The sequence below is a fragment of the Eleutherodactylus coqui genome, chromosome 7 (genome assembly GCF_035609145.1).
Source record: "Eleutherodactylus coqui strain aEleCoq1 chromosome 7, aEleCoq1.hap1, whole genome shotgun sequence".
NCBI lineage: Eukaryota > Metazoa > Chordata > Amphibia > Anura > Eleutherodactylidae > Eleutherodactylus > Eleutherodactylus coqui.
This window is the reverse complement of record NC_089843.1, coordinates 127200101-127227855: the sequence shown is the minus strand read 5'-3', so window position 1 is coordinate 127227855 and position 27755 is coordinate 127200101.

The window sequence follows — 27755 nt, the reverse complement described above, 5'->3', positions numbered from 1 at the left end:
GCTCAAGGGCTCTACAAGTGGGCAATGGGGCCTAAATCACCTTCATACTAATTTTCTGTTCTGAAAGCCACCGACTACTCCTTTCATTTTGGGCCCCGTTGTGCATCCAGACAAAAGATTAGGGCCACAATGGGTATGGCTCTGAACACAGGACAAACAGGGGTATCCATTTTGGGGTGCAAGGCTTCATTCATGTGTGTGCTGTACAAAAAAAACTGTTTTTAAAGTGACAGAATTGACAAAAAAACGAAAATCACAATTTTTTCCTTTTGCTTTGCTTGAATTCATTCAAAAACTGTGGGGTCAAAATGGGTAGTACACCCCTAGATAAATTCATTACGGGGTCTAGTTTTCAAAATGGGGTCATTTGTGGGGGTTCTCTTTGGTTTTGGCCGCTCAAGAGCTTCACAAAAGTGCTATGGGGCCTAAAACACCTTCAAGCAAAATTTATGTTCTGAAAGACACTGACTACTCCTTTCATTTTAGGCCCCGTTGTGCATCAAGACATAAGATTAGGGCCACAATGGGTATATTTCTGAACACGGGAGAAACAGGGGTATCCATTTTGGGGTGTAAATCCTCATTTTCATGGGCACTATAGGAAAAAAATATGTCTTTAAAATGACATATTTGCAAAAATATGAAATTTTATTTTTCTCCTCTAAATTGAATTAATTCCTGAAAAAAACGGTGGGGTCAAAATACTCATGACACCCGTCAGTGAATACATTAAGGGGTGTAGTTTTTAAAATGGAGTCATTTGGGGGGGGGGTATCTATTATTCTGACACTCATGAGCTTTTGCAAACTTGGCTTGGTGCAGGAAAACAAAGTGTTCCTCAAAATGCTGAAAAGTAATGTTAAATTTGTACGTCATCTAAATGGTTAAAAAAAACACAAACGTTTTCTAAATGTGCATTCAGAATAAAGTAAACAGATGGAAATATACATCTTATCAAAAATTTGTACTGTATGTTTGGACATATTTGAGATATTACAGTTGAAAATGTGAAAGAATGACAATTTTTTTAAAATTTTTCCAATATTGGTACTTTTAATAAATATATACAAATTATATTGGTCTATTTTTACAACCAGAATGAAGTACAACATGTGGCGAAAAAACAATGTCAGAATCATTTGGATATGCAAAACCTTTACGGAGTTATGCTACGTTGAACGATGCATGTCAGATTTCCAAAATTTGGCTCCGTCAATAAGGCACAAACAGGCTTCGTCACTAAGGGGTTAAGCCCTGTACGAGGCGCCGTTAATTTACTGTGCCTGGTCCTTAATAGGTTAAAGTCCACAAAGCCAGGACATAAAAAGGCAATGGGGCCGTCAGTTAGGGGTTAAAAAGGTTCCAAGAAAGAACTTAGCACAGCATGCTCGACAGTTTCTGTACTCCAAGCCACCTGGCAGCCGCATATAGACAGCTATTCCCATTTAAGCCATAATTAGCCAAAATGGGAATATCCATTTAAAAGTATCAAAATTGCAACTTCTGTGATTACAAACAAAATAAAAAGAGCTGAGTTTGTGTTTATTGCTAACATGGAAACAGGAAAAAGTAACTGAACCTGTTTTAGCTACTAAAATATTATACTAGTCGTCAGGTTTTTTTTTTACCAAGTATTTTTCTGTTCACTTTCATACTGTAGTGAAGAACACTATGGTTAAATCTCATAAATGCAGAGGGAATTGACTGTGGATTTCGGATGAAAAACTCAAATGCTGCCAAAACTGTTTTACCATTTGTGATTCTTGCTATAAAAGAGTTGTCATGATTAGGAACCTGAGGTCGATTTATTCACTTTGGTTTCCAGTCTGATTTAACATAGCTGTAGAAAATAGTTATCCCAATATTTTGTAAAGTATTATTAGTTAGGACACCTGTAGTTGGCTAGTGTCATGTAGGGAAGAGCCAATTTCTTCTTGTAACAAATGTGGATGGTAACTCACATTGGCATTATATAACCTCTTGGGAATTTGGCCATGACAATATTTTTTCATCAAGCTCTTACCAGCAGTGATAAAATAAGACGGCATCACGCTGGAAAGTCACTTTCACATTTCACCTTTTCTTAGTTTTTTCAGTCTTCTGGGTTTTTTTTCTTCAATGAAATGACCAAACAAAAAAATCTTCTAAGTTTTAATATGGAAACAGATTACGTTTATCTAAAGGCAACACTTAATAGGTTTATACAAGTCCTGATAATGGCTGGTAATGGCATTTGAATATGATAAGCTGGCAAATATTGAGCTTGTGACGAAGTTCTGCTAAAAAAATCATGCTAACCTAGCTAGCTTCAGTTTGGCGTATGACGAGGAAAATGGCATATTTTGACTTACAGGACATTTCTACGATACAGTAATATTTGCTTCTGCCTCTTGACTATGTTTGTATATCTGTTCATATTTGTGTACCCAGCTTGCAGAAAATAACAAGCCAAGCCAGCAGCCATATCTGAACAAATGGTTTATTGTCACCATGTTGTTGTTTCTTGTTCTTTTTACGTAATCTGAATCCGCCACCTCAGATACATTGCTATTTAACCTATTCATTTCTGCAATTTGCTCTTAAATAGGGCTTTTTTTTACATTTGTGGTGGGAAAATCTCCTGATACCAAGCATAGCTCTAATGTATGTGACTGTATGCCATATAGCTCTATAAGTCATCCACTAACACACTATCTATTGTTACTGCTGCTATGCGTATACTCTTTCATATCTTAAAAAAGTACCGTAATGCAGATGCATGTTAACCATACTTATGCCAGAAGGACACTCTTCTGGCATAAGTCAAGTTTTGGCAAACTCCATTCTCTTTTCATAATTTCTGAAAGTTCAAACTGTTGTAGCCCTGGCGATGAAACAGTTATCTCCTATACTATTATGGATAGGTAATACATATTTATGGTGGGATAACCACTTTAATATTCATATGCCAGGAAAAGATATTATAATCATGTCAAGGCAGTTCAAGATCCATCTGTAATCAGCATTCCAGTCCTCTTCCTAATAAGGGAGATGGAATAAATCCTCCACAGTGCCACCTATTGAAAGGCAGCATTCCTTCCTGTCACAGGTATACTTATATAAGTATATATAATGTGTCACCTCCTTCTTTACTTACGACAGTAAATCTTGAGGCGTGAGAGAATGCCACAATGCCAATTTTATTATAGTGCGTTCAAATTCTACTTATGCACTTCTTGCGATTACCTAAATCACCGAACATTTAGGGCCTCCCACTCCACCTTCCTTACTTGGCTCTTTCTCTGTTAGTGTCCCTCAAGGCTCTGTTCTGGGACTTCTACTCTTCTTCCAATTCAACTTTGTTCTGGGGCAGCTTGTAGATTTCCATGTCTTTTAGTATTACCTTCATGCTTTATGATAATGACATTCATACATATTTCAGAGTGTCTATTGGCTATATCATCCTGCTTCTCTTCCCACTAGCTAAAATCCAAATGGAGTTCATCATCTTTACCCCATCTCACTCAACCCTTTCACCAACCTTCCCGCCAACCCTATCAATCATAGTTAGTCCAACAGGCCTCTTGCCTCAGGATAGAACAGAACAGGCCTATGATTTTGCCTTATCCTTCAACCATGGGTTCCGCCATGTGAACACAGCCTTATTAAGCCATGCGCCTATTAATAAGGCACAATTCTTGCCAACCCCACCAATTTCATCAATACAAAATATGCCTAATTTATAAATGCAGGCCATTATGTGACAAAAAAACCTTCTACTAAAATGTTACTGCGACCAACAAAAGCCTGTATCCTCAGGACTATATACAAAACATGGGCAGGAGGGTGACATGATCCATTATCAACCAAGAACTGAGACATTTGTTTTTCTCCTGGCCATGTAGCTTTAATATTACTCTAACCTTTTCCTATATAGTTTTGCCTGCTATCTGGCCATATGCCAGAGATATTGAGAAATGTTGTCTCTGTACAGTGTTCATCCTTCTTATTTGTGTTCTTGATATTTGGCTGCCCAGCTGATAAATCTTAGTTTTCTCCAGGAACTCTTTTTTTATGTGGATCAGTGCAATATTTTCATGAAACAGTGTATTAGTATTTCACAGCGTAGCAGACATTATCCGTTTTAGAATAAATCCTGTTTTCCAAGTTTCACTTAAATAAATATTGACTATTGATGTTGAAGCTTCTACTTAGATATCAATACATGCTCACATATAAGCGTGCGTAGTTGGGATCTATGGTGCTGCTTGCAAGTCTCTTGCACTTAAGAGCTATTTAACCTTAGGAAGAATATTGTTTCCTGATTTACGAGAGAGAAGTTTGCAAAACAACTAAAGTTTTTACTCCTTACCCTCACAAATAACACAGTAACTAGATTACATTCAACAGTGAATGCTGAATTCAACTTTGTGTGTAGGTATCGTTAGAATAATGATTCACACACTGCATACAATAAATGTATATGGAGCTTCATGAAGATATTATGGCTCTTTACAACCTCAGAGTTGAATATGGCACTCACACTGCAGATTTGACCCCTATAAAATTTCCATTTGTCTCTGATTTCATACTGTTGCAGCGCACTGGCTGCATTCAGGAAGTGGACCCTCGGTGACATCACAACATTGCTCCTGGCCCACATAACCTCACCTTTGGCGTATGCACATTTCATTTGTCATTGGGTGCCGATGAGTGACTTCTTCCTGAAGTGTCAATTGTCGGAAATCAATCAGTGAGCCAAGTTGTTTAATGTACCCTTCTTCACAAACCTGCTACACCCTCTCTTGTGGTGTATGGACTGATTGGTTGACAGGAAGGTGTTTTCCTAAACCAACCAATCAGCTATAATGGAAGTGTATTTGCTCTGGGCCTTGTTTGGTGAGGCAGCTAAGTATTTGTGACAATTCATTTTGTGTGGGGTTTATTCATATCTACCAAATACTATGTTATATTTTTTGCTCTTTCCTTCAGCATGCAACACCTTCCTAATCCTCCATCTAGCCACAAACTAGGCCCCCTAGGTTCCTGATGAAGGGGCACCCCTATCAGGGCGATCGCCCTGCTTCTAGCCTGGGACTGCCACACCACTAGAATTGGCTAGGGATAGCGGTCTCAACCCCGCATTTCAGTTACCACCATTTGCTTCATCTTGTGTTTCCCATATTCTTGAGATATAATATATGTCTATATTGGTCCATTGTGCACACTAATTACCCCTTGGTCTGACATATCAGTGATTTTTGTGACAGACACCATACTTGCTCCCTGCACAAACATAACAAAGTTTTTTCTGTCGGACTCCTCATGAATCCAACAGTTAAGTAATGTGACATACTTAATTCGCTGCTGTGTTACAAAGTTACTTTCTCCTAGTAGCACTACAGCAAGCAAAGAATAACTATATAATAGAGTGCAGTATGAAGCCCCATACAGCAGCTCACTGAGTGTCTACCACATCATAGCACCAAACTGCATAGATTCCATGGACTTAGGTGTAGTGCCCTGCAGACAGCTGTTTGCATGAGGCAGCAGGTTTATTATACAATGCTACATATTTAATTTTAGCCTATAATTGTTTTACATAGGTTTAAAAGATATCATCAAATCAATAAACAATGATGTTCTACTCCAATTATGTTGATGAAGTAGCTCTACCTTTGCATAAAATGTCTAATTTAATTGTCATTTCTTCCATGGGATATTTATTGACCCAGTCAAACATCCTGATGTGTTCAGCTACTACCACCCAAAACACTTAAAAATCTATTTCATAGATGTGTCATTTACACTCAGATATATTGATTTCATTAATAGAAACAAAACCATTAATCATCTGCTGGAGTTAATTCATGTGAATGAAGACGCAGCCTCCTGGTATCATTCAGTGATTACAGGTCACTGCTGCCTCCTGCTGCTTAATTGTATAACAAGCTAGGATTTGCTCCTCTGCCCCAATAAAACTAGAATCTGGAAGGAAAGCTGTTTATTCTTGTAGGAACATGCACATTGTGACATTCACTGTTCATAGTGTCGGTTAACCTATTACCTTGTTGTCGTACCATTAAAAATGCTAGACACATCCTCACAGGCTGCAGCAGTATGTTGCATCCAGTTTTATTTCCATACATAGTGCATACAGTAGAATATTGTCTTTTATCCTTCCATCCTGACATTGTGTTAAACAGAATTGCTACATTGATGTAGCATTTCCCACCTGTAGCAGTTGTAGTTGGAATGTAACAGTTACCAGAGCTCTTCTGCTTTAGGCTGGGTTCATACAGGGCGGATTTGCTGCGGAAATTCCGTCCATAATTTCGCCGCGGCAAATCTGCCGCTGATCCCGGCTGTTTTTTAAAACGCAGCATAACCTATTTTTTGTGTTATCTTTGTAGTGCTATTATTTTCTGTTGGTCTAATGCAGATCACTTGTATGTAATGTCATCCGTAATATGTCTGTATTATGAATAGCTGTACCGGCATGCTCGTTTGAAACCGTTTTCACATGGCTGAGAAAATCGTGCGAGATTTGTGCACTGCGAGACGTACAAATTTCACACGAATATGAATCCCATTCTTCTGAATTGGGTCATATACATGAGCGATTTTTTTTCCCACATCGCATCGCTGTGGGGGGGGGGGGGGGGGAAATTGCGTCATGTCCTATCTTTGGGTGTTCCTTTAGAAGGCATGGCCAATTGTTTTCAATGGGGTCGGCAAAAGCATCACACAGCGTGGAAGGTGCATTTGAGTGCGATGCGAGGTTTACATTGAAAATGATGGGAAACACTTGCCGATCCTCCTGCCTGTCCATTTTGTGCTTTGGCTGTCTACGTGTTCACTTTTGTCAATATTTATCAGTATTTTCTGCAGCATGCGGATTAGCTTTGGGCGCTGTGGCAGATCGGGGTGTCACTGCCAATGTACATTGCTTGTGGTTCAACCCACTTAACCTCAATCTGTGGGCTTTGGATCTGCATGAAGTGGGGCACTTTTGGCCTGGCACCCTTTGTATGCTTTATCTATATGCAGGTGTAGCAGCAGGTAGCCACTCCCCTCTTTGTAGGGTGGGCATGTGAGTGGCTGTTCATTAGTACTTTGCACCTGTTATAAGCTCCTCCATGTAGCATTTGGGCTTTCTGCATCTATTGGGAGGTGGTGTATATGCCTTCCCATCTGTGACCTACTAGTATTTTTCTAAGGAGACATGGCCATACTTTTGTGATTTTTTTCCTTGTCATTTTTTTTTCTTTCTTAATTTGCAATCGGGGTTGAATAATTTTGATTGCAACTGCATGTTGACCTCTGCACATAATCAGGCTATATGTTAACTTACAGATATTTACATAGATCATGAAAATGTTTAGTTTCTACAGTTCTAGTGATTATGGGATGATATGTTTATCCAGGCATAGACATAAATAGCATATGTGAATTCTGCACATTTTGAACTTTTATTTCATAGTAGGTTTTATACAATTAAGGTTCTGCTTGGGTCAGACTTTTAGCCACAAAACACACATTTGTATGCATTTCTTACAAAATGTTACGCTTCTATCCAGTATTACATGAAGATGCCCAAGAGTGTAAAATAGTGAGTAGCATTTTCACAATATGCAGGTGGCTACTTTCAGACCATATATGGATGTAGGTATGATGTAATTTTTAAAATATTATTATTCAGGTTTTATCTGCGTAAATCACCTGGCCAGATGGCTCTCATTAGTAGACACCTCAATAGATACCCCATCAGTAAACCTAGAAAAATCACTCCTGACACCCAAACACCAGTAGTTACTCTGGTTTAAATTCCCCGTTAAAAATTATAAACGTTTCCTCAGCCCTATTACCTATGGTACAATTATGACCCTACAAGGAATTCAGAAGGTAATACCAGACCCACACAAACTTTCCCCTATGGCCACGGCCTCCCTAATACCCTCAAACTTAGCTAATAAACACTTAAAAAAACAACTAATATGTGGAATAATGTAAAATCTTTGACAGTTTATAACTTGCTTAAAGGAGATGTCCCGCGCCGAAACGGGTTTTTTTTTTTTTAAACCCCCCCCCCCGTTCGGCGCGAGACAACCCCGATGCAGGGGTTAAAAAAACCACCCGCACAGCGCTTACCTGAATCCCGGCGGTCCGGTGACTTCAATACTTACCGCTGAAGATGGCCGCCGGGATCTTCTACCTTCGTGGACCGCAGCTCTTCTGTGCGGTCCACTGCCGATTCCAGCCTCCTGATTGGCTGGAATCGGCACGTGACGGGGCGGAGCTACACGGAGCCGCTCTCTGGCACGAGCGGCTCCATAGAAGAAAGCAGAAGACCCGGACTGCGCAAGCGCGGCTAATTTGGCCATCGGAGGGCGAAAATTAGTCGGCACCATGGAGACGAGGACGCTAGCAACGGAGCAGGTAAGTATAAAACTTTTTATAACTTCTGTATGGCTCATAATTAATGCACAATGTACATTACAAAGTGCATTATTATGGCCATACAGAAGTGTATAGACCCACTTGCTGCCTCGGGACAACCCCTTTAAGCATATAAAACTCAACACCCCTGACCAAAATGAGACTTTCATACAAAAATGCCCACTCACTTTTCTGGAGAGACTGGACATCTTTCAATTCACAAAACAATTTCAAACCCAGTACAACAACAAACTTAGTGACCCAATCTAGTTTGAAACATACATGTCCCTCCCATCCCACTCACATAAATTGACATTGAGACTTTATGAAGGCTTACTACTAATTTACGCTCTCAATAAACCATGATACCTTAGGAAATGGGAGAGAGACTTGAAGACCACTGTCTTTAGAGAAGACACGGTCAAAATATTTGCCAACTCCCATGGATTTAGCAGATGTGTCTGCATCCAGGAAAACTCCTTTAATCCTTTCCAATCCAATTTGCATCCTGGTTTTCCTAGGGGGCTTACTCTTTTTCTGCCATTATACTACGGCGCTATCTGCTGGCTAAAGCCAGTACTGCATGAGGTGACACATTGGATAGGCTCCAACAGCAGAGAGGCTGGCAATATACAGCAAGAGAACCCCGACGGACGTCCTCCAACATCAGAGCTGTACAGTCTTAAATCATAATGTCTTCAGACGTCAGACAGTGGATTGGAAAGGGTTAAACTTCTTAAAAGATGGTATAAGACACTTACTAGCCGAGCTAAATTAAAACCTACGACATCACACTATTGTTAGCGTTATGGTCTTAGTAGCGGCTCTCTGCTACACATCTGGTGGGAATGCCATATGATTATACCTTATTGGTCTCAAATAATAGAACATATTAACAAAATATGCTCAACCCGCATTAAATCAATCCCAGTAAATATCTTCCTGTGAAAGCCCTCTGACTATCTGCACCCCTCTAACAAAAACCTACCAATGTCCTTGCTTTCTGCTGGTAAACTCCTAGTCCTGCTAATGTGGCGCAAATCTGAGGCACCTTCTCTATCCCAATGGGCAGAGGGGGTTTCACAACTATGTTGCTTTGAAGAAATTGCAAACTGGGACAATGGAACAAGACACAAATTTTTAAACATTTGGAAACCCTGGTACGAATTCATCACTTCAAACAATTTCAGCTTTTAACTATGAACCTCACCTTTTGCGCTATACTACGTCATAAATTACCAAATCCTTTATTTCCCTAATGCTTCCATAAATCTGCACTCAGTGGATACCTCGAGCATATTTGGAGAATTCTGATAATAACCTCATTGACCACATAACAGCAAAACATTCCTTTAGGCCGAATGCACACGGCTGAGTCAGATTCTGTATGCGGGATTCCTCAGGGGAATCTAACCCTCTGCCCAGACCAGGGAGCCCTGCATACCTGTCCGGATTCTTCATAATCTGTATTGCGGATGTGCAGTACACTTTATGCCACTCTGTCACTAGGCAATGATGCGGATTCCTTGACCTTTCCACAATGATAATTGTGGAAGGGCTGCAGATTGTATGGCTTTCATTGACATCAATAGAAGCCGTCCATGCGGAACCCATGCTGAAATAAAACATGCTGCAATTCTTCCTCTGCGAGTGGAAAATCACAATTGATTTCCACTCGTGGACAGGGGAAAGCGATTTTCAATAACATGTTAAGGGCAGTATTTGCTGCGGAATCCGGAGGCGGATTCTTGCTCTGAATTCCGCAATTGAAATATGCCCGTGTGCATTTGGCCATAGATGTGACTGCCTTAATCGGTTACTTAATTATTATTTGTTTTCTGCTTTGTTTGTCTTTTACCCATAATATTATTAATGCAGGAAAGTATTGACCTCTTCTATGCTTAAATAATACAAACCTATTTGCAATTCTATGTTAACAAGAGATTAAATTTATAATTTCTGATCGGGACCGGCATGTCCCATCTCTATTACTTCTCTCAGGTCTTTCAATCTGAAGTAATGTACTCAATAAAATAAAATTCTTTAGAAAAAAGTGCCTCTTCCTCCAGTTATCTGGTCCCTGTACTGATTACTCACTTGGAGATAAGAGATACAGATTACAGCTCACATAAGTTAAAGGAGAGGGATGGGGCAGGAGGAAGCTGCAACAGATGCAGAGTGACAAAGAGGTGCTGCTGCAGCTTCTAATAAGTGTTTTATCTCTCCCAAATTCTGTATTCACAGCTACCCTGCTCAGTACTACTGTATAATGTCCTCCACACTGCTGCTGCTTCTGAAGGTGTGCTCTCTTATTTGTGTGTACTGCCTATAGGAGACAATATAGCAGCTATCCTACACTGCTCCTAGAGCTCAGGTAAAAGTGACAATTAGAAATTGATCCTACAGAACAAGCAAAACAAAAAAACTACTAAGGTTGCTTCTATATGAGACGATGTGTCTGGTGCAGATGCCTGACAGTCCATTTTATCAATGATAATGTCTATGCTTTTACACAGGAATGATCGTTGTTAGTGAATGGATGTGGAATAGGCTAGAGATAGTTCCTGCACACCCGCCTTCATTCATAGTAAAGCAGACAGTCGTTCATAAGTGAACAAATATCTGTTTACATGGGCTGATCCATTGTTCAGTTCTCTGCATACAGAAATTGAACAACGAACAAGAAGCAAGTTCTTATCTGTTGTACAGTTGGGTCATGCATTCACACTGAATGATAATCGTTCAGATTCTTGCTAGATCATGAGAATCCGACAAAATTATTGGCCCATGTAAAAGGTCCTTTAGAAATGCCAGATACAATTCAGATAATGGCCAGACACCAATTAGATATTAGAAAAAGCTTTCTGACAGTGAGGGTGATCAATGAGTGGAACAGGTTACCACGGGAGGTGGTGAGTTCTCCTTCAATGGAAGTGTTCAAACAGAGGCTGGACAGACATCTGTCTGGGATGATTTAGTGAATCCTGCACTGAGCAGGGGGTCGGACCCGATGACCCTGGAGGTACCTTCCAACTCTACTATTCTATAATTCTATGTGCACACAACAGTTTATTCTGAAGAGTCATCAGAAATTTTAGCTACTCTTTTAGAATGCATTTAAACAAAAGCCATATCTATTTATACATAATAAATTTAAATTACCCATTCAAGGCATTTACAGAGACGTCAGCAGCTAGGAGAGAGGGGAGAATAAGAAAGCAGTGAATAAAAGAGAATATCATAAAGATTAAAACAAGAGGAGGAATAGGCTGGACAAACTGCTTACTTTATAACAAGGTGCAGGCTGACATAGCTGCACTGATCCTCCATACTACACCCCCCTCCTTCTCCCCCCACCTTTCTCCTCTAGATCTCTCTTTCCCGCCATCACCCGGGGAGGTGTGAGAGGTAGGAGAAGATATAAAGAAAGAATCTGTAGAGCCTAGCTCTAATTTTTCCTGAACTCCAGAATTGGAGTTCTAAACAAACAATTTTGCCTTTAATTTTTCTTCCTTCTAAGCAAGCAATCTCCAGTAGAATAAGCTCTACCATACAACAAATTTTTCAGGACCCTCCTGCAGAGGGTCCGTCCTCATCACAATCCCTCCCACCTCCTCCTGCCCTCCATTACACCAGACAAGAGAGTATTATACTCTGAAAAAGAAAAAAAACCAAAACAAAACAAGAACACCATAATACTCTCCGCCATCGCAGCCCCGGAGGCCCTTGGTCCATTTGAGACCCAGCTTCATTACAAAAAAAAAACCAAAGAACAAAAAGGAGCCAAAAACACCCTCCTCAGGGAGAAATAATGCAGTAATCAACATGCACAAGTAATCATCCTGCGACGACCACCGAGACAAAGAGATTCTAGCGTAGCTTAAACATAAACAAAGAAAAGATGGTCAAACCTGGAAGGGATAAGTGTAGAGACGCTGAAGACACACCAAAAAGAAGCAAAAGCCAATCAGAAATAGATAAATACTTAAAAAAAGACATTTCTCTCCAGCTGCACAAAAATTAAAATTATGCGCAAACCCCCCGGATCAAGACGCAACAGACTCCGACGCTGAGTGCGCATCAGTAAACTCTGAGCAGGGCGAAGACCAAGACCGAGGCCCGATCTCCCGATCCTTTCTTAAAAAGATTTTGACACAGTCGCTCTCACCGGTCCTTAAAGATCTCGCCGATATCAAATCTGAAGTAAAGCATATTGGACGTAGAGTAGAGGACCTTGAAACCTCCTACCAAGAATTAACTCAACATAGTGAAGCAGTCCAAAAAAATCTTCTAAGCCAACAAGAACACCTAAATCAAGCCCTTTTGATGGTAGAAGATCAAGAAAACAGAAGTAGGAGAAAGAATATTAGACTGAGAGGCCTACCTGAATCTATATCAAATGAAGCCCTTAAATCAACCGCCATGCAGATTTACCAATCCCTGCTAGGTAAAGAAAGGTCAGACAACATAGTAATCGAGCGCATCCATAGAGCTCTCCGCCCACGACCCACACCATCGGCTCCCCCTCGGGATGTGATCTGCGGACTACTGAGCTACGTGGACACAGCTGCTATTCTTCAAAAATCAAGAGAGACATCAGAGATTCTTTTCGAAAATAACAAAATCCAACTCTTCCAGGACTTAGCTCCCAGCACTCTGGCCAAGAGACGCATTCTAAAACCCCTCACAGACGCCATGAGAGCAAAGAAATTACCCGTTAAGTGGCTCTACCCCTTCGGTCTGGCCACTTTTAAAGAAGGACAGCAGATCACGATTAGATCCCCAGAAGACCTGGAAGCTGCATGGAAAAAGATGGGAATCCCTCCCATAGAGATCCCCTCCTGGATGCCCGGCCACATACAACAACAGATACCTCAACTCTCAAATCAAAAGCCAAGACGCCCAGAAAAACCTGAATCCTGCCTGATGCGAGTTTGGGAATCTCTCATAACTCCCCCGGCGAGTAACTACAACTCAAGATCGAGATACTACACGGGAGTATCCTACTCTCAAAAGTTTATTATGATCCCCTCGCTTGTATTTCTTCTTTTTCTCTCCTTTTCTTTTTCTAATTTACCATCTCTACCAGTCACCGGTCAAGACAGAGATTGAAAGTCTACAGAGGAGAATTTTTCAAGCAACGAGAGACACTGTACTTCTAACGGACCGGGTGACCAACAGAACTGTGAGTTGGGGGTACCCCCCCCAAGGGGCTGTGTTTCCATTGTTGCTGGTTTTTCTACCCCGCTACACTCACCCCTGAATAGGAAAGACTTACCTCGCTAGGCGGGAGGATTGTTTGGCCTTCCTCTCGCTGGGATCCCTAGGTCCTGATTGGACATAAATCCTCTATATACTCTGGAGGTCGGGGCCCTGGTGAGAGGGATGCATACACCTTAGCGAGCACTGGTACCCGCCTTCTGGACTTTGTCTTGTTGACTAGGAGAGGGTTAGCAGATAACCCCCTTCCTTACACATATGTCAGCTCGAATCTTCAGTACAATACGATATTATAGTTCTAACCAAGTCTCGGTGGCATGCTCGAAGGTTATGGAGTGTGCCCACCCACCCCCCGTTTACACGAGCAGGGAGAGGAGCCCTCACTGGCCCCCTCTATTTAAGGCGCAAAAAAAGGCGCTGAGAGGTTCTTACCCCTGGTGTGGACCTTTCTCTGCTCGAGTTTTTCTACAATGTTCTACTTGCCGTCTTTTGAGGCAAGTACTGTATATAGTTCTTTTTTTCACTGTCAACGAGCTGACCTGCCAATTAATACTACTGTCTGTGAGCAAATTAAGACACATCAACCATCTGACATACACTCAACATGGCTAACATTAAATACACATCCTTCAACGTCAGAGGCATGAATACACCTCAAAAAAGGAGCCAAATATTCTCTTTATTACAAAAGTTAAAATCAGAAATAGTGTTCCTCCAGGAGACTCACCTAAGACACAATCACATACCCAAACTCCCATCCCAAATTTACAATCAATGGTTCCACAGTACATACTCCTCAGCTTCTAGAGGGGTCTCCATTGCGATTGGGAAAAATATTCCATTCACCCCCACACTCCAAATAACCGACCCTAGAGGCAGATACATCTTTTTAAAAGGCACAATAGCCAATAGTAAAATATCCTTTGCAAATTTATATGCACCAAATCAAAATCAGATCCCGTGGCTAATCCGCACCCTGGGTAAATTTTCAGAACTAGCAGAAGGCCTGATGGTTGTAGGAGGTGACTTTAATGTTGCAATAGACCCCTCCAGAGACACTACCTCATCTGTGCAAACAATTCCACACAGACAAATCCACAAACTAAAAAGCACTCTAACGGAAATGAATCTCCACGACGCCTGGAGAATTCTACACCCTGAAGATAGAGAATATACTTATTTCTCCCACGTTCATTCAACTTATCACAGAATAGATTACCTGTTAATTTCTGGGAAACACATTCAATCTGTTAGGGAGGCCGTTATCAGTCCCACTACAATCTCCGATCACGCACCAATATCTCTATCAGCACCAACACATAATCTCCCCCTCAGAGAGTGGTCCTGGCAACTAAACAACACATTAATAAGCAACGAAAAACACTGTTCCGAACTTTCCAGTAAACTCGAAGAATTCTTTGAAATAAACAGCACCCCAGACATCTCCCCCCCGATCCTTTGGGAATCACATAAAGCATTCATCAGAGGAGAATTAATAGCCCTGGGATTGGCGGTTAAAAAGCAGTGGGATAAGGAAATAGATTCCCTGTTAGCGCAGATCGCAAGCCTTGAGAATTTACACAGAAACTCCTTAAATAAAGATACTCTCCAGGACTTGAAGGATCTTAGAGAAAAACTCAAAAATAGCCTTAATATAAAAGCTGCAAAAACCCTTCTTTCCTCCAAATATAAGATCTACATGCATGGAGACAAAGGCTCTAAAACAATGTCAAAACTAATAAAAAAACAAAAAGAAAAAACTTTTATCTACAAAATAAAAACGAAACTAAACAACACTGCAACTTCAACAAAGGAAATTGCCAAGGAGTTCGAGGAATTCTACAAAGGCCTATATAACCTTTCCATTGATAACTTAATGGAAGACAACAACCATATCGCTAAATCAACATTGGCTTTTCTGGAAAATCTCAGACTACCTACACTAACTGAAGAGGACAAACTGACTCTACTTAACCCTATCACAATTTCCGAAGTAGAAAAAGTACTCAATTCCATACCCAATGGAAAAAGCCCAGGTCCAGACGGCCTACCAATAAACTACTACAAAACATTCTCCAGACAACTACTACCAAAATTCACGAGTTTATGTAATTCCCTCCTGTCAGGTTCAGGTCTCCCCAAACAAGCTCTGGAAGCTTTCATTACCCTGATCCCAAAAGAGGGTAAAGACTCAGAGCAATGCAGCAACTATCGCCCCATATCGCTACTAAACGTAGACCTTAAAATCTGGGCGAAAATCCTGGCCCAACGCATATCCCTGCTCCTAGATAAGCTTACACATCCAGATCAAGCGGGCTTTGTCCCACACAGAGAAGGAAAATTGAACACATCTCGCATTATAAATGCTATCCACTACACCAGAAACAACAAAATACCACTAGTACTATTAGGGACTGATGCCGAAAAGGCATTCGATAGAGTAAGTTGAAACTTCATGGAAAACACGCTAATAAAATTTGGCTTTCCCAATCAATTTATTAAAGCCATTCTCACTCTTTACTCAAACCCATCAGCTAGAATTCAAGTAAATGGAACCCTCTCAAATCCTTTCCCGATTACGAATGGGACTAGGCAGGGCTGCCCATTATCCCCCACTTAATTTGCTTTAGTAATGGAGACCCTTCTACAGCAAATCAGACAAAATCCCAACATCCAAGGTCTGAAAGTAGGAAATACCATTCATACTACAGCTGCATTCGCAGATGACCTACTCATACTAATGACCAACCCAAAAACGGCCTTTCCAGAAATATCTAAAATTTTTGAACAATTCGGCAAGATATCAAATTTTAAAGTAAACCTTGGAAAATCAGAAGCCTTAAATATATCTACCCCAACCAACATAATTATGCCCTTACAGAAACAATACCCTTTCAAATGGCCCCTTTCTAATTTTAAGTATTTGGGTATTTCTCTAACCACGAACCCCTCCCAACTTTTCAAAGCAAACTATATCCCCCTTCTCAAGAAGGTTTAAAGCCAACTGCAACACTTCAATGTTCCCTTGATATCTTGGATGGGAAGGAAAAATTTAATATCCACCTACATTCTCCCATACATCCTATACACTCTGCGGACGGTCCCAATAGATGTTCCCCATCATTTCTTTACCAAACTACATCAACTTTTTACAAGCTTCATTTGGAACAAACGCAAACCCCGCCTGGCACTCATGTATCTAAATCAAAAAAAAGCACAGGGAGGCTTCGGACTTCCGAATATATCCCACTACTACAAAGCAATACATATCGACAGATGGTTATCTCTAGTAGATAATAAAATAAACTCTCCCTCAATCGAGATAGAAAGATCCATGATAAACCAGAAGGGACAATATCTTCTTTGGTCCAATGACCCACCATCACCAAAAACTAAATTAATTAGCCCAACCACAAGGGGAACAATCAGAGTCATATGCCACCTAAGAAACGAAAAGGGAGGTCACTCCAAACTGTCACCAATGACACCCGCAGCATTAACCCCTTCAATATTAGCCAACAAACCAAAAAGAATGTTAAATCCTTGGACAAAACTAAACACTACAACGATACATGATATTATCAAAGGGGATAAAATCACAAACCTAGATCATATCAGCACACTCATTCCGAACACTCCCCTAAATTCCTTAGACAGGCTAGGCTTATACACCTCACTAAAAAAATTACAAACACAACATAGAGAACGACTGAGAGACCCATTGTGGTTTGAAACATACCTTTCACTACCTGAACAACCCCGGAAGCTCATGACACGCCTATATAAGGGCCTGTTATTAAACACCTCATCTGACAAACCATGGTTCGTTAGAACCTGGGAAAAGGAACTCGGGATCAACCTGGATAAGGAAGACACCACAAGAGTCCTTAATAGCTCACATGGTTTCTCTCAGTGCGTTAGAATACAAGAAAACTCTTACAAAATTCTCACCCGTTGGTATAAGACACCAGTCACACTCTTCAAAGCAAAGCTAACTCCAACAGATGTGTGTTGGAGATGCGAATCACACAAAGGAGATATGACGCATATATGGTGGCATTGCCCAATCATTAAATCTTTCTGGCAACAGATCACTACTCACATAAATAAAATATGCGGTACCTCACTCACTCTCACTCATGAGGAAGTGCTACTATGGCTACCTTCCAGACAGCTAATCCCCTCAAAAAGGCACCTTCCTACAACACTCATTACGGCAGCAAAACTTCTTATACCGCTACACTGGAAAAAGAAAACAGTCCCTACTATATCTCAATGGAAAGACAAAGTATCCCAAATATATCAGTTCGAAGAGATCGCTGCATGGGAATCGGGCACAAGAAACAAATTCCTACTGACCTGGACACCATGGATCTTATCCCAAAAGAACATACCATAAAGGTGTACTCCACTTAAGCTCACAGACCACACACTTAAATAGTGTAACGCAGTTAATTAGCGAAAGCAGTAACCTCTCGTTGACAGATCTACACCGTTTACACCCCCTCCCTCCCTCCCCTTTCCTTCTTCCCCTTTCCTACTCATTTGATTTATTTATCTTCTTGTAGCAGTAACGGAGACACTAGGCTACACTAGAGATTCCTCATTCAACATTAAACAAAACCTAGCAATCTACAATCAACGGTTTGGAACCGATCAAGACTTGGAAAGTCAACGCCAACCTCATACCACCTGGCACTCCCCACAGCTCATGCGATATGAGCTACTAGTTTAGCAACTCCGAACTCACTCAACCACCAAGTACACACAACTTGAGCCATTACTCACACAGCCCCTCTATGGAATAGAGCACATAATATTGTACACACACACACATTCGAAACACCCCATAGACTATTACTTCCTCAAGTCAAATAAGCCTAGTGACTGCCAAACTGCATAAACACAATGTTCACGGGACCTGCGTGTCCTATATTTGATGATACACTTTACTGAGTATACTCTGTTCTCACCCACTGCTTCAACCCTTGTTTTAATGACTTTCAATAAAAAAAAGATTGTTTAAAAAAATTACCCATTCAAGTTTTTGTTGTAGAAAAGAAAATTGAGAATATCTTAAAACATTTATCATATCTTGCTATTTTATTGGCTGTGGGAAATATAGTGTTAAAGGATAGAAAACATTTTAAAGTCTAGTCGTTATTATGATGTTTTTAAAGTAATTTTTTTCCTTAATTACTTTTTTTGTGTAGCAGATGAAAATACAGTAGAGTGGCCACCTATAAACAATACCTGATGCTGGTCTCCATGGCAACTAGAGCAGTCTCGCAGGATACTCTTTTTTTATAAGCATTTTATATTATAAAAACTATTGTAAAATCAACGCACAATAAAGAGTATGTTAAGGACAGAGCTATAAGTTTTAAAAGTATCTGAACAAGTGCCATCATGAAAATATATTTGAAGAATAGGTTAAATCTCTTGCACATAACCAATACAGAGTACAGTCAAATAAATAGACACATTACATTTATGAACTTATTCTGCCCCCTTTATTTCCACAGATTAGAGGCCCTTTTACACAGAATGATATGATTCAAATAATGGTTGAATCATGCAAAAATGAACAATAACACTGTGCAACACAATTTTTGTAACAGATAAGCAGATACTTGGCTCATAGTAACTTTAGTGTGCTAAATTCAAATATGATATCCATTTTTTTCTGCCATGTGAGGTTTTTCCAATTATAGGGAATAATGTAATTCAATTCCTGTTGTACTTTATTTTTTCAAAATAGGTCTATACAATTAATCCAATCGGCTCGCCATTAAGCTTGCTTAATAAAAATAACAAAGGTAATTGCACAACTATTTCGCGATCACTGTTACACATCGCACGCTGACTGAACACTATAAGGGTAGGTTTATGTAACATATAGGGTATGTTTTGGGGGTCACTATTAATATTGAGGCCATTATGGGGGATACTATTACAACTGGGGGTACTATAGGGGTCACTATTGGGGCTCATTCCCATGGACATAAGCACATTTAAATCGTACAAATATGATATGTATTTGCATGGGGGAAAAAAATTGCTTATGCCCATGTTTTTTGCCCGCTCCAATGTGTTTTTAAGTGCACAAATACACTGCATATTTGCGCATGCAAAAAAGAATGTAGACAGACTCATTGAAATTGTGTGCAAATAAGCAGGTTTCCTGCATACTCCCTGCATATTTGTGCCCCCCAATCACTTCAATGGCTTATTGCCATGTGTAATACACCCCAACAAGGTCATGCTGCGTATTTTTTCACTTGATTGTACATTGTGCGGAAAAAATGCGCTCATGGGAACGAACCTATTGAAAACACTGGGTTCTATTCACTACGTATTACGCATACAAGACATCTCAGTCATTGAAGACTGTTACAAAGGGAAGTACAATCCGAATATGATGGACGACTTACAGAGGGAGGGTAATGTTCCTTACAGGAGGAAGTCAAGATCCAAGAGTCATTTTCCACCAAAAACAGTTGAATAATAATATTACAGCGTGTCCAAACTGTTATCATCTTAAATAAAGGAAATGGTTCGTAACTTGTAAGTAAGACGTGCGGCTAGTAATCAGTTACCAGTCTGATCAGCAGGTTTTAATTTTACAGAAACCTATCAATTACTTTCTGTTAAGAAAGTTTTTAAAAAATTTGTTGCACAGTGTAATCATTCAATGTAAACATGGCCAACAATTGAATGATGAACGATAATACATTCACACTGCGGGTTCCTGTCCGTCGTGGCCGGATCTTCTTCCTCTGTGCCCGGCGGATGTGCTTGGCATGCCGGCAGCGTACCGCGCGCAATGCGCCGTGCACTCTTTTTTTTTTTTCCTCTCTGAACTCCTGCTCTCCTGCGCTCCCGCAACGGAGAGCAGAAATTCAGCTGCGGGTGTACCGCGAGACCGGACGGCTTCCATAGGCTTCTATGGAAGCCTGTGGGAGCTGTCCGCAGAAAATGGAGCATGCTGCAAATCCATTAAAATGCCATCCGCGGGTGCAAATTACAATTTAATTGCCCGCGGATGGCTAATGGATCCCTATGGGCAAAATCAAATGCGGATTCCGCAGCGGAAATCCGCAGCGGAATCCACAATTCGATTTGGCCAGTGGACATGAGACCTAAGGCCTGGGTTACAGCAGTGCTGGTCTTTCAGTTGTTTGGCTTTGCCCTACGAGTCGAGCAACAGGAAAACAAGAAGTGCTGGATTCAGCATATGCCGAACCTGAACGGCGTTGGATGGACCTCATTGATTATCATGGGGTCTGTTTGGCTTATGGCAGGTCGCCTGAATTTTCTCAGACAAAATAACTCAGTATATTCAGCTGTTTTTTCCAAGATTTTATGCTGGATCTATGCTGCAGGCTCCAAACGTAGCCTCCTGCTGCCCTCAATGTTTGATTCAGTTTAAGCAATCAAGAGACAATGCCAGCGAATACTAATATGGTAAACATGAACTTTTGAATTGTGATATAGTGAACTACAGTAAATTTGTCTGTTGCTTAAAATTACCTCTGATAGGAATAAGCTAGGTGTTGTAATAGGATTAGCAAAAAGAAATCTAAAGAAACATGAAAACTGTTGACCTGTGAAAAACCTTCTTTGAATAGTTTTAGCCAAGGTGTATGCAAATTTTGGCCTCAACTCTACATTATAGAACCCAACACCCCAACAATAGTGAAATTACAGAATTTATGGGATGGATGACTAAATAAATTCTCTTGGTTAACTGTCTGCAACCTAATTAGGCTTCTTCACACTTATCTTCATTCATCTTCAAATCTACTTCAGAGATTTCTCTCTGTTGCCCAGAAAGTGTTGTAGAGCATTCTACTTTTTATACCGTATGCATTATTTACAACTCATAGTTACAATTGAGCATATCTGAATTTTGCTACTTTGTTCAAGGGAAGCTCCAACCAAGACTAAACGGATTAAGGATGCACCATGTATCGGTCTTTTTCTTGTTGCTTCTATCACTAAATATAAACCTTGGATTCTTGCATAACAGCAATATGAATTTGGCTTTGGTGACATGCTTTTTCAACTTAAGTCTATGGGGATCTATGTCTTACACATACATGCCCCAGAATGATATATGTATGATAAAGCTGCATTGACTGTTCCACACAGGCTCTCCATAGGAAAAGGCAGAAACTCTTATGCGTAACAGTTACTGATGATTAGACTGGCTCTTGTCACAAAGTTACAGTGAAGATTCCAATAGAGAAAAGGATTCGCGGCAGCATACAGTGGTGCAAAAAATATCCAAAAGTTTTATTCTTCCACAGCCATTACAACAAGTGCTACGTTTCGACCCCAGTGTTGGGTCTAATATTTATTATTAGTTTAGGGAAAATACTCTTCAGCGCATTACGATGCAGACTTATTGTTGTGAAAAATTAGAATCCCACCCCTGACCGGAGGAGCTCACTACCCCACCTTCCTTTCCCACTTGAAGAAACAAGTTGTCTGTTGTCTAGTGAGCACCAGGAGAAGAAACTTTGCCCATTCTGTGATGTGAACATGGTGACGCAATTAGCATATCACTGCCCCAGTGGACTTATAAAGAAACAAATACCCACTTTATGGTGACATGACTAGGGTCTCACCAGTGATATTGCCAAAGGTGCTGTGCAAGTTTGGGCAGTTCAGTGCTGTGTATGACACATGGAGAGCACTCTTCTCCCTGTTGGGGATGAAAGTTGAAAAAACTACGCTTTGGTGATTGCTGAAGCAGGGCATCCCAAGAAATCACCAGAGGCCAGAGAGGTCTGACCAGATGACAGCAGCCATGGCAATTACTAGACAAACCTTCTTTACTATATTGCTGTGGTGAGAGAGCTGGAATCCAACATCAGGGTTAGTGCTGTGGGGTCATAGGAGTCTGTGTTTCAGCCCCTATGGCCATGGAGCTGCAGGATGGATAATGCCACAGGTAAGTGGATGTTGCTATAAAATAGGCAACGCCGTGCCAATGACCTAGGTTATTGTCCCCGTATCAGGCCTTATTTACACAACCGTATTTGTGTCGGTTTTTAACCGCGTAAAAAAAATGCCCAAAAATCGCAACCATCCAAAGCGTTAGATTCCAATGTCTTCATTCAATGATTTTTGGCCATATAAAAAAATCATGCCGGGAAAAATAGCACATATGCACACATTTTTTGTTGCCGATTTTATATGCCACATTAAAAGATAGCTCTTGCCCTATTTTTTGCCAGGATATGCAGGAAGCTCCCATAGACTTCAATGGAAGTGGAAAAGAAAGGGAGGGGGAGGGAGTTAAATGGCATACAGCGCTGGGAAAAGAAAACAGCTGGCCCAATTTAACCATTATTGGTCATTCCGAGCATTTTACAGCGATCAATGGTTTTCTGCACTTCTACGCATTTTTGTTGCCAATATGCAGCAGCGGCCTGTGTGAAAATACGTAGCTAAAGTTTGCAGCAATTACTAATTCATGCAATTTTATGTTTGTGTACAGGCAAACGTAGAAAAGCTTACGGTCATGTGAAAGAGTCCTCAAGGACATCCCACTTGGTACTAGCAGTAAGAGACTTTGCAAATAGTCAACCCTTGAGGACGTAAGGCCTGTGAATGTGGACTTTGCACTGTTATCCAATGTGGCTCTAAGGCCTAATTGAGACAATTTCAAAGTAACTTAAAAAGTAGCAGTGCACTCTTAGGGTTCTTTCCCACGAGCGTATATTAGCCAACCATTTTCACGGTCAGCTGTTATATGTTATGATCTGATGCATTGGATTCCAATGCATCAGATCACATGGCTGTATTCCTGAGTTGTAAAAGCACCCGACTGGGCCAATATAGCACTGGGCGCTTTTACGTCGGGCCCAAATAATAGTCCTGGAACTATGGGAGCCAATGACAACGGCTGGAGAAGGGAGGTGGGAGGGAGTTTAGCAGTCCCACTTTTCTCCTCCCCTCCGGCTGATTGCAATGGGAGGGGGCGGAGCTAAGCACTACCCCATCCCGCCTCCTCCCATTGCTGGCTGTGGACAAGGGCCAGGAGTTTACTGCATACAGCCGGAGGGGAGGAGAGAGGAGGTGAGCCGGCGAGTAGGAGAGAAAGGGAAGGGGCAACGGCATGGTGGCCTTGGGTGTATATGCGCCAGGGCCCATGCTGTTTTTAATCTGAGGATTAAAAACTTGTGAACGGGCGCACAAATCTAACGTTTGTGCGCCCGTTCACAAGTTTCTAATCCTCAGATCGTAGCATATATAGGCCGGCCATGAAAACATGTTACATTTTGTTGCTAAATGTCCTTGGATGGCAAATGACACAGCAATAACAGGAGGAGTGCTTTTATTGCTGTGCCATTTACCACCCCAAGCTAGGATATTTTTGATAAAATCTTTTTGCAAGGTTGCTTTATTTTTCATTTTAGATGCAGATGGACAAAAAAAAACTATGAAGATGTACATAGTCTTTACAGCAAAAAAAAACCTTTGGACTAGGATGTTTCAATTGAAAACAAATTGCAGCAGAATGTCTTAGGCTATGCATTGTTGCTTAGAAAGCCTAAAGCATTATTTTTACATAAATTACTTATCAAAATTTTTGTAATAGCTAACCTGTACATCTGCTCTCCAAGGCAGTCTTTCAATTAAAATGGTTCCAAATTCATAAGAATCATCACAATTAAGTCATCAGTGTGCTAATTAAAGGTAAGCAGATGTTAAGCATGTTGTTAGAGCAATGGTTGACAATTTTAATCCTTGGTGGTCAGAAGCGGGTCATAGCTGAATCATTTTAGATTTTACTAAAAGTACCATAATCAAAATCACGAAATGACTACAGACGAAAAAAAAAATAAAGTTCAGAATAACCATTTGTAAATAAAAGTTTTAAACAGAAGTAAAAACAGAAGTAGCACACGGCAGTGGCCCTCTGCATAAGGCTTCTTTCACGCAGGTGTCGTTTTAGCACCGTATAGGAGACACACAGGAGTTTACAGTGGGCCATTTAAAATGTGCTTCTGGGTTTAGCGCTGCTGTTTTGAATTCCCTTGGTCAGCAGAAATCCTCCTAATGACTTCTAATCTTCTTTTCGGAGCATGAGACACAGCTAAACTCCAGCTCCCATATGAGTTTATAGGAGCTCCCATAGGAGTTTATGGGAACTCCTGCGCATCACACACCAAAGATAGGTAAGGTCCTATCTTTTCTCGCAGCACAGACCTTAGATGTGGGCATTGTAGCCACGCATGTCCTAACTTTTTAAGGTGTGATATTTTTGCGCGTCTAAAATTCCTTCATCTGAACGTTTCTATAGGAAACTATTGGTTCTAATAGACGTGCTTTTTTACACGCCAATTATGTGGGAAAACAACGGCCGTGTGAATGGGGCCTAATAAATGGGCCCTTAACTCTCCATTAGATCAACATAAAGTACCCCTGTGACTGTGAGCTATTAAACTTACTAGCTTAGTTCCTTACATGCAATTTGTGATAACTAGCATAAGTGCAAATCACTTTATTTACATAAAATGCCATTTTTTGGTGCTGAAAAAGCATGTTAAATGCTGGCCACTAGGGGTCTCGTTTCCTTCTAATTTGCTCTTCCTGTTGTTAAGCATCTCTAGTAAGAGATAACTTGAGTGAAGGAGGTTACTGACTCATGCTGCCACAGAAGAGGGAAGGGAAGCGGGTCATATGAGCAGCTACTGAAATTATATCTACACTTCTATGTACTTCTCTAGCATCCTCCCTGATCATCTCATTCTTTTGTGTGTGTGATTGTTCCCAGCAAGAGAAACCATGTAATCTTGTAGATATGATACCTTTTAATAGCTAACAAAAATGCATGATGTAATAGCGAGCTTGCGAACCTCTTGGGTTCTTCTTCAGGCTAAAAATGGAATACATCTGAAGAGGCATGAATATCTATACACACTTATAACATACTTATGACAAGGCACAGACATGGATGTGATTGGTTCACACTTAAAAGGAATTCTGCAACAGAAAACAAACTTTCTTTTGTCCAGGCACTGATAACAGAGTGAAAGTTTTATGGTCCCTGAATTACTGTTAGGAGGGGTGGGGGGTCCTCAGGCCAGGAATGCTACAAGAGGTACACAAACATTTTTAACTAGACACTGATAAGGGATTATAAATTTATGGTCCCTGAATTACTGTTGATGGGGTTTTTTTTCACCAGGCCAGCAGTCTTAGCTGTATAATAAATGTCTCACACTTCCCATTCACGCATAAATCCTGGGGAATAATTTAACCCACTATTCAGCGTGTCAAAAGTTATCAATTTATATTCCCAAATTCTTCTATGGTTTTGTGACTTGAAACCACCCTTCAATATCAAAACTCTCATATCCCCTATGACAGTGGTGGTGAACCTATGGCACACGTGCCAGAGGCGGCACTCAGAGCCTTCCCTGCTGGCACACGCCACCGTCAGCCACCCACCACATTAGTGAATACTGCCAGGGGTGCCGCAGCTCCCCTGCCAATATTCGCTCAGCAGCGTTGTTAGAGGCTCTGACCCTGGCGCACACTGTGACGTCAGTGTGCAGCTGGAATCCTCCTCACCTCTTCCCTGACGTCTCCTACTTGGTTCCGCAAGAGCAGGGGAGGGGAGGAGGCGATCGGCAGCATGTCACAGTGTGCACCTGGGATCAGTGGTGGTAGTAGTGCTAAGCAGAGGAGTGTGTGTGTGGAGGGGGGAATATATGTTTTGGGAGGGGGGGCGCTATTACTACTGGGGCCACTATGGGGTATCACTATTACGACTGGGGGCCACTGTGGGATGTCACTATTACTACTGGCTACTGTGGGATGTCACTACTACTAGGGATGCTGTGGGGTGTCACTATTACTACTGGATTCGCTGTGGGGTGTCACTATTACTACTGGATTCGCTGTGGGGTGTCACTATTACTACTGGAGACGCTGTGGGATGTCACTATTACTACTGGAGACGCTGTGGGATGTCACTATTACCACTGGGACCACTGTGCAGTGTCACTATTACTACTGGGGGGCCACTGTGGGATGTCACTATTATGACTGGGGCCACTGTGCGGTGTCACTATGACCGCTGGGGCCGCTGTGGAGGGTCACTATAACCATTAAAGCCACTCTGGAGGGATCACTATTATTGCTGGGGCTGCTCTAGGGGGTCACCCTTACCACTGGGGCCACTCTGGAGGGTCAATATTACTGCTGGGGCCACTCTGGGGGGTCACTATAACTGCTGCAATATGTTTACACGAGGTGGAAATGCTGCAGAATGTCCTCAGCGGAAATGTCCGTGGCAAATTTCACAGCATTTCCGCATCCAAAAGCAGTCAAAATCTGCACCCGGTCTATTTTGAAACAGCCTTGTCCTTTTAACATTGACAGAGGTAAAAATCATACGTCGTGATAAGTCCCGCCCCCGACATGTTGGGACTTTGCAATAAATAAGTGGGTTTTGGATTGCACTTTGGGCACTCGATCTCTAAAAGGTTTGCCATCACTGCCCTATGACATGTCCATGGTTAGAAAAGTGCTTAGCCACAGGAAATTCTCTCTTTCTGTGTTTAATTGCGTGGTGATGAGATCTCATCCTCGCTTTCAGTCTTTGCCCTGTTTCTCCGACATAAAGACCCCCAACAGGACATTTACTGCACATGATCAGGTACACAACATTGGACATTGAACATGTGAATATCCCTGGCATATTATAGTCCTGCTGTGTGTTGGGGATCCGTATCCTGTCCGCAGTCAGTATATGTGAGCAGGTCTTACAGCTCCTTACATTACAGGGAGAAGTGTCAGAGGGCAATGCACTCCTGATTATAAAGTTCTTCACATTAGGAGGTTGCCTGTAACATAGAAGCGGATGGTCCGGGAATATGGTTTTCAGATGGTCATCCTTGTGTAGGGTATGGTGGAGTTTCTTCGCGGTTTTCCTTAGTACCTCTAGTTGCGGATTGTAGGTCACTACTAGAGGCACACAATTCTTTCTTTCCTTCTCCTTGTATTGGAGTAGTTGATTCCTGGGTATCCTGGTGGCTCTGGTGATTTGGTCATCAATTAAGGTGGGATGTTGGCCCTGATTTATAAATGTCCTT